The sequence below is a fragment of the Hipposideros armiger genome, unplaced genomic scaffold (genome assembly GCF_001890085.2).
Source record: "Hipposideros armiger isolate ML-2016 unplaced genomic scaffold, ASM189008v1 scaffold_838, whole genome shotgun sequence".
Classification (NCBI taxonomy): Eukaryota; Metazoa; Chordata; class Mammalia; order Chiroptera; family Hipposideridae; genus Hipposideros; species Hipposideros armiger.
In genome coordinates, this window is record NW_017732188.1 from 356,775 (window position 1) to 365,959 (window position 9,185).

Below are 9,185 nucleotides of genomic sequence, written 5' to 3' on the forward strand. Positions count from 1 at the left end.
CTGTTTTTTCCTGTTCTTGCTTAGATAGGAATAGTATCAACAACCAGTACTTCAGAGTTTAGAGTCATTTTCACAAATGTCCATTTATGTATTTCATCTCCGTACAGGTGACACCCCAGGATCACAGTATCCCAAGACTATTATTCTTGATCCTGCAGTTTGATGGTGTCCTGTTGCCTGTATACACAAATAGGATCCATCTTCCAAGACTGACCCCTTCCTTCAGAGGCTCCAAAACATAAGTGAGCTAGAAAGAACCTTGGAAATTTTTCAGTCAATGCCCTTCATTTTACCAACAAAACCTTGAAGCGCAACACGGTTAAATAATGAGAAATGAGACCTATCTTGCATCCTACATGTCTCTGCTCTGGATCCCACTGGATCTAGTCTTCTCAGAGATCCTGCACCATCACGTATGCCCTCCCTCCTCTGTAACTGCAATTTTGCCTCACACTTCTCTTTTCAATTTGCATTTACATATGCTGAGGTGTCCCCCACCTTAAAACAAAATCCCTCCAACTCCTAGTCTAGCCTCTTCTCTCACAGTTCAGCATTCAAAGGGGTTAGCTGCATTCGCTCTTCTCATGTTCTCAGCTTCACAATTCAATGTAACCTAGTGTCTTCCCTTATCACTCTTTCAAAATTGTTCTCTCTGGTCAAAAACCGAAGTTTTCTAGGTCTTTATATTCCCATTTCAATCCCATCTTGCTTGTTCTTTCATAGAATTTGACACTGTTCAAATACTTCCCCCTTAAAACACTCTTCCCCTGACTCCTTGTTGCCACTCTCTCTCTCTTGGTTTTTCTCTAACTTCACAGGTCACTCAATCTCAGTATTTTTGGCTAGCTGCCCATCTGTGCCCATACATTAAATGTTAAGAGTGCCTCAGGGCTTTATCCTGGACTTTTTTCCTTTAGCCTTCATTTTGTAAACTCTTTCTGGGCAATTTTTTTTTCTATAGTTACTTTATTGGCCAATAATTCTGAAGTCATTTGCTCCTGAGCTCGACATATAACTGCCAACCTGATGCCTCCACTTTGATGATCTGTAAGAAACTTCAGATTCAACCTGCTCATATCATTTTCCTTACAAAACACGCTTCTTCTCTTGTTTTTTATTTTAATAAATGGTCTTATTATGCCCCCAGCAGCTAAGTAAAACATCTGGAAGGCATCCTTATTCCTCCCTTTTCTTTAATCCCATGTTATACATTCATTCTTTCATGCATTAAGACAGTTGAGTGCCTATTAGGTGCCAAGCACTATTCCAAACAATCACCTCTACTCCTTTCTGCTTAATCCATTCTGTTATCTAAATAGTGATCCAATTTGCCAAATTACCTTGTCCACCATCCCCTTAGTTTATGCTCCAGGTCTTACCTGAACTACTGAAAATAACCTCCTAACTGACTGCCACATTTACTCTTGCTGTCTTTATTCCTTTCTATCCCATAATATTTATTCCTCTCTTTTACTAACTTCTAATTATAAAAACATTCAAAGAAGGTTTTCAATGAACAACGAACAGTATATTCTCTCCACTTACAAGTATATACCACAACTGTTAACATTGTACTATATTTGTTTTATTTCACTCCTTTTATGAATATAAAATAGTCACATTTTTATCTATACTATTTGAAAGTAAGTTGTAAATAATATGATACTTCACCCCATAACTTAAGTATACACATCTTAAGAATATGGAGAATGTCCTGTATAACCATGATACCATATCTAAGAAAATTAATAGTTATTCCATGATATCCTGCAATATCCCATCCATAGTCCCAATTCCACCATTGTCCCAAGACTGTCTTCTATGGTTGCTCCCGCTATTCTCAATCAGGGTTTTAGCTGGATTAACTCATTGCATTCCATTGTTATATCTCCTACATCTTTGTTTAGAATTGTCCTCAATTATTTTTTAAATGACATTGACTATTTGTTAAGTTCAAGATAGTTGCATTGTAGGATGTCCCACATTCTGAATGTATTGGTTTACGGCCTCATTATTTTGAGATGCTAAATTTTAATACTTGGTTAAGGTGTTGACTACCAGTTCTCTGCTCTCTTTGTTGAAACTTTATTGCACATTTTTCCCTTTTCAATTGGAAAGTGATTTGTCAGGTGACTCTCTAGCACCATGCTATTATCCTGTTTCCCAACAACATTTAACCCAATGTTTCAGCATCCACTGATGATCACTGGCTGCATCAATTACTAAGTTTGGGTGGTCTTTTCAAAATGTAAATCTGATCATTATGTCTCTTCAGTCATTTACTATTACTACAGAATAAAGACCAAATCACTTAGAATGCCTTCCGAGTCCCTCAAGGTCTGTTTACCCCTCCAAACTGTTCTTTCTCCTCTCACTCTATGCATTCTCTCTGAATTGGTTTTCCTTCAGTCTTTTTACCTAGATACTTCCATACCTTGTTTCTTCACTGGAAACATTAACTCCTACTCACCATTCAGCTCTCTTCTTACATATGATTTCATCATGGAAGTTTTTTGTGGCCTCTCAGAGTAGAATTATGCCCTACTGTACCCGATACCATGATGCTGTCCTCTCCAGAATTCCTGCTCAATGTCTTCCTTACCAGCAGCTGTATCATAAGCTAACAGAGGATCTCAGGGAAATGTGCCCAGAGTTGGCCTTTCCTTTCCTGGAAGGCCTGGTACCTTGAAGGGCAAGTTAGACTGAAAGTTCATATATTCTGCCTTTAGCAATGCATTTGACCTTCTAAATATCTGCATTTCTGCCCTTTCTGTTTATTTTTTTAAAAGGGGGGGGGAAAAAAACACGACTTGAAGCACTGCTAAAATTCTCTGTAAAGCCAGATGATGTTTTCTTTTAACCTCCCTGGCAGTCTGATTATGTCAGTAATTTTGTACCCAAAGCGGTACATTGTTTTGCATGGAAATTTGTTGTTTTATATTGTAGGCCTGTAATTCTTAAGAATTACTCACTTAAATCTGTCCAAACAAGAGTCTAGTAGGCATCCCAGGTATGATAAAGTTTGAAACACAAAATCATAAATTATAATATAATAAATAATTATAAAAAATAATATAATTTTATTCAATAATGTAATCAAATAAAAAACACTGCAATTTGTCATCGGCCGGCATTCTCATCGGCGATCACAGGAGGACACCGCAGGATCGCAGGGAGCAGGTAAGGGACTTCTCTGGGACGCTGCAGTGTAATCCCGAGTGTGGCTCGGGGTTACCGCTTCTGGCAGTGAAAAATGACCCCGAGCCACACTTGGGATTACCGCCAGGGTAGTTAAGCTAAACTCTTTTGCAAAGCTGTGGATGCCAAAGGTTCTTAGAAGGCAACAGAGGGTCTGGTTCTTTGAAGGGATAAAATGTCCAAAACAGTTTCACCCTGGTTTTTAGCTCAAGGGATTAAGTAGAGAAGTCATCTGATGTACTTTCTGTGTTAACTATTGTTGATAAAAAGGTTTGGCCTGAAATTTTGGCCCCTCTGCTCCCTCCAGAAAAGGATTAAAGGGGAGGCAAATGGTAATGTGCTTAATTTTTCTTCCAGCAATTTCAGCTTCCACTAAATTTCACTTTTCAAGTTCTTTTAGCTTCTGAGGTTCTTGCTATTAACAGAAACAATGACTGCTATTATTATATGACTGCACTATAGCAGCTGCACTTTTATTCTGCCACCTAGAGAACATCAAATCTCAAACAACCCATTATTATCTATTTAGGTGAGAAAACACATCTGCAGAATAACTGCTCTGGCAGCAGTCAGTGCGTGTCCCTCTCAGGCCAGTACTTTGGATTGCTCAATGCTACATGCCCGTGGGTAGTTTGCATCCAAGTTCAGAACAAAGTGGCAGGCAGCTTAGGAAGTATTCATAACAAGAAGATAACACAGTTTGAAGCAAACTTACAACTTTTCCAATGTAAGATTAGATCATGTCCACACTGTCTATATTATAATAACAGCAAACAAACATTTTGGTTGGCAATAAACAGGATACTCTCTTACACAGCTCGCATTTCTCCAAGTTTCCTATGTGTCCTGAGGTTGGCTTTCTAGCCCCAAAATTAGCTTACCTTTCCATTGTGTCAGGCTCACAAACAGGACTTTCTTAACTCCTGTCACTTCTTTTTGGTATAGCCCTCCCATATCATATGGTCTTCCAGGGAAAAATCTCAGTCAATTTTAATCATATACTTCACACAAACAGAACTTTGGAAAATCAAACAAAATACACTCTTGGTCCAAAACAACTGGTCTATGTCTAGATGACAACAGTCCTTGAGAAGAAAAAGGTGGAAGCCTAAGTGTAAAGGGAAATGTTGCTAATGGCCACATTTCAGGTTTATTGTCAGTGTCTCTTATTGAATCTATACTCTCCTCATCTCATCTGAGTTCCTCTTGTTCCCGAGAAAAGTCACTCATTTACAGCTGGCAGCTACTAGGTTACCCCACCAAAAGGATGAAGGTCTGGTCGTTTGGACCATAAAATTAAAGAACCACACAAAGGACACTTTCTCCACCATACAATTTGCTCAAAAGCCACATGTCAAAACCCACTGAAGACAAAACATATAATCAGTGAGTTAAGATATTACCCTCATTAGAATCAGGGAGGTCCAACTGCCTTCATTATGGATGTGGGAAAGTATATATAAACTGAGTTTAAAAATAGTCTAACTATATTTAGTATTTAGACAATATCTATTAGTTATGTGCTTGACTCTGAGGATAAAGGTCCTCACCCAGAAGGGGCCCACAGAATTTACAAAGCATTCACACAGAAATAACTGTGTAATAACTGGTGTTGGGTCACAATGACAGATGATCCCTGGGGGAGACATAAAAGAGTTCATAGGAGAAGTTCAATAAAAAAGAGGGCCTTCAAGAATTAGTAGGAGTGATTAGGTAGAACAAGAACACTGGTATTTTAGGGCAGAGGAAAGTATAGCAACAGATCAATTTTTTTTCTCGTGGTGATACTTCTATAGGCGAGTTTTTCATCTTAGACTTTTTTCCCATCTGCAGCATCCGTCACATACCACACACCATCAGGTAATTTTGGCTAATAAGTTGAAAATGAAGGTTCCGTATTCATTTAAAAGACATGAGATTGTAAGAGAAACGTGCTACTCAGGAAAGTCAAATATACATCATTTTACTAGATTGGATATAATTAAATGAAGTCACTTAATATGAAGAGGTTGGCAGTATTCCTCTGACCTCTTCTGACGGCAAATAAGCCCTACCCCGAAAATACGCCCTACCGGGAACATAAGCCCTACCCCAAAAATAAGCCCTATCCCAAAAATAAACCTACCCCGAAATAAGACCTACCCTGAAAATAACCTACCCCGAAAATAAGCCCTATCCCGAAAATAAACCTACCCCGAAATAAGCCCTACCCGGAAAATAACCTACCCCGAAAATAAGCCCTACCCCGAAAATAAGCCCTATCCTGAAAATAAGCCCTCCCCCGAAAATAAGCCCTACCCTGAAAATAAGATCTGCCCGGTCTTATTGTCAAGTTAGGGCTTATTTTCTGGGTAGAGATCCCAATGCCAGGCTTACACTCAACACTTGGGCCATCAGAGATATCCCATATATTTTTTTAATCTCGATAAGAGTTCACCTGTGTGCTAGATCCCAGCTAGAAACTTGATATACAATATACATACTAATGTTTTCCTATATACCTCTCCCCACACACATGTAATTTTGTAAAATGTGGTTGTGTATGCCTAAGTTCACCCCACCCATGTTTATCTGCTCTTGGTTCCTCTCGACTAACAAAAGAGATGTTTTCAATGACTGAGAAAGGCCACCTATATGCACTCAGATGCAGTGGCCTAATGAGGATTCACCACTGTCAGGCAGTTTTTTCAGTGTTGCTCTCTCTTTATATCAGTTTCCTAGAGCTGCTGCAACAAATTACTAAACACTTGGTGGTTTAAAATAGGATAAATTTATTCTCTCCCAGTTCTGGAGGCCAGAAGTCTAAACTCAGAAGTGCAGCCAGGGCCGCACGTGCTCTGAAGGCTCTGGGGGAGTATCTTCCTTGCCTCTCCCAGCTTCTGGTAGCTCCTGGCTTTCCCTGGCACGTGGCAGCGTGACTCCAATCTCTGTCCTTGTTTTCACATGGCCTTCATCTCTATGTCTGTGTCCTCTCCTCTCCTGATAAAGATGCCAGTCATGGGATTCAGGACTCACTTTAAATCAAGGATGATTTCATCTTGAAATCCTTAACTAATTCCATCTGCAAAGTGCATATTTCTAAATAAGGTCACACTCTGAGGTTCTGGTTGGACATGAATGGGGGTCAGGAGTGAGGGGGGAGCTATTCAACCCACTGTTTTATGTAGTCAATCAAAGGGGAGACAGAAGGCCAAAGGAGGACAAATGCCTCCTGAGCCCTCTCAGGGGATGCTGCCTCTCATTTTTCTATCTACCTGTCTCACGACGTGGCTTTGCATCACGGCACTTACACTGCACCTGGTTGTTATCGCTTGACAGTCTGAGAAGAGGCTGCCTCCTTTCATGCAGCTCAAACAACTTTGCCTCTTCATTACCTTCCATCACCTGTTTCCATGAGCCCGTTTTCCAGATGCCCGTACAACCCAGAACACTCACAGATATTTTAAACCTTTCAACCTGTGCCTCCTTTAGGATGACTGATTTGTATCTCATCCATCGAGCACTGTTTTACAATGGTTTTTCTCTAACCGAATCTGCATTTTAATACACTGAATTTTAGATGTGGCTCAGGTATGAATGGTTGTGTCTATTTTAAACATGCTCCTGGTGTTCTTTAAGTCACTTTTCACTGAGTGACAGTTTTTCCATTGCAGCCAATTTGAACTAAGCTTTTCAGGTGAAAATTGGTAAAATCTGGACCACTCTTGCTGTCCGAGGGTTATGTCCGCATTTTCTGAACATTCAGCCCAGACACCTGGTCTACCATGGATGAGTGCACTCACTGGAACTGTGTATTTGAAATCCAAAATTCTCTGTAAAGCCAATTTATTTTAAGTATAGGACTGCTCAATAAATACTAAGCCAGGTTTTGTGAAAAACATCCAACTATAGTGCCCTTGCCTTCTGTGAAGACAACAATACTTTCATAAAAAAGAATATCCTCATGTCAAATTTCAAACTTTTGTTTACCTGGTTTAAAATCAAAAGTAAGATAAGAAAAAAAAGACACTTCAGTCTCACAATAATCTGTGAGAAAGCAAAATTTGTCTTCATGTGTACAAACTAAATATTTGTCTTAGTATGTGCAAACATGGCACTAATTCAAGATTCAATAGATGATTTCCAAAATCAATCATCTTACTAGTGAAGATCTATAAAGATGGTTAAGATTTAGTCAATAGAGTGGCAAAGATATTCTAGACAATCAATTTAGTAATGCAATATGCACATTATCCAACAAAGTAGATAGAGGTATTCTAATTCACTGCAAAACACAATACAGGGTATCTGTTTTGCTTCTTAAAACCATTTTTTATAATTTCTTCACTCCTGATCTAGTTATGTTCATTTTATTTTCTAAGTAAAAAATATATTTTAAATAAGGTAATTAGGCTATCCATTCAAAATATTTAATTTCCTTCTGTAAAAAGAGAATTTTAAAAAATGTTTGCCTTCCCTTCATCATTTCACAGTTACTTTAAAATAACTTCTCATTGCTTTCACTTCTTTTGGCAGAAAAAAGAAAATACATTCATCTTCATTCATGCTCTGTTTCAAGACTCCTTCCTGAGTCTGCTAACAGCTTGCATGAAGTCCAACTATTATCCTTGGGGTACAGTATAAGTAAGGAAACACAATTCAAATAAAATAGAATTACTTTCAGGAAATAACTGTTCTAATACCAACAGCAACAAAAAAGCTCAATCCTCAGTTTGTCCAGTCCTCGAATGCTTATTTTTGATGTTTCATTCTCAATAAATCTCTATAACTGGTCATATGGTCGAGCTCTGGGCCTCTCTAAGAAGAGCCCACGTTGTTCTTCCTCTTTGTCCCATTTCCTCTGATCTCAGGCACGTGTTCAGACCGGCAAACCCCTGCCTTGCTCTAGTCCAGATATCCCACGATTGTTGCTCAGCTACACAATCTGTCACCTGTCCCTTCGCAGATCAATCCCAGGTGGACAATCCCGGTTGACACAGAGAATCAGAGAAGAGTTGTAGATACAAATTAGGGTGTCTCCTTAGCTCAAGCCCATTGCCTCTAGAGCCTTGCTCATGTCCAGCCCTTATTCGGCTCCAGTCCCCTCTCTGGTCACAGGGCTGGGCAGACAGCCCAGGCTGGGCAGACACAGTCTTTGCTCCACAACGACTGCTCTAGCTTGGGCAAGGGAAATGATGCTAGGAAAGAAAACCCTTCTTTTTTCTCTGGTTTCCCACTAAAAGGATACAAGCCCTGAACTCTTGTAGCTTTGTTTCCTGACAAATTTAGTGCAAAGGGGAATGAGAGAAACAGATATCAGAGATCAGGAGATAATCCTGTGGATCACTCTCATGATCCAGTTGCCCTAGAGCAGCGGTTCTCAACCTGTGGGTCGAGACCCCTTTGGGGGTTGAACGACCCTTTCACAGGGGTCACCTGAGACCATCAGAAAACAAAAAGATATTTACATTACGATTCAAAAATTACAGTTATAGAGTAGCAACGAAAATAATTTTATGGTTGGGGGTCACTACAACATGAGGAACTGGATTAAGGGGTCACGGCATTAGGAAGGTTGAGAACCGCTGCCCTAGAGGATGGTCCCATTCCTTCTGTTGGATACAAAAAAATAATAAATTCATTCTTTTAGATTAAACAGGATTTAGTTGGCTGTGTGTCTCTTATAACTGAAGTAATTCTGATTAATTTTAAAAGGATGGGATTTGGGAAACAAAGTTGAGCATAAGCCTTAGGCACACACTGTCAAGTGGGACCAACTGGAGGTTTACCAGTTTGGAGGGGTGGGGAGGTGATGGTAAGAACTGCAGAGGGAAACAGAGCACAAGGACAAGAGAGGGAAAGTTCAAAGCTCAGGGTGCTGTTGTAAGTAGAGGTAGGGCAAGTAATCTCCCGAGCTCTATGTATCTGAGGAAGTACAGGGCCCAAGACAGATGAGAGACATGCGGCAGCAGGTGTCACAGATTTGACCTGTGGGAATTAGACTAACA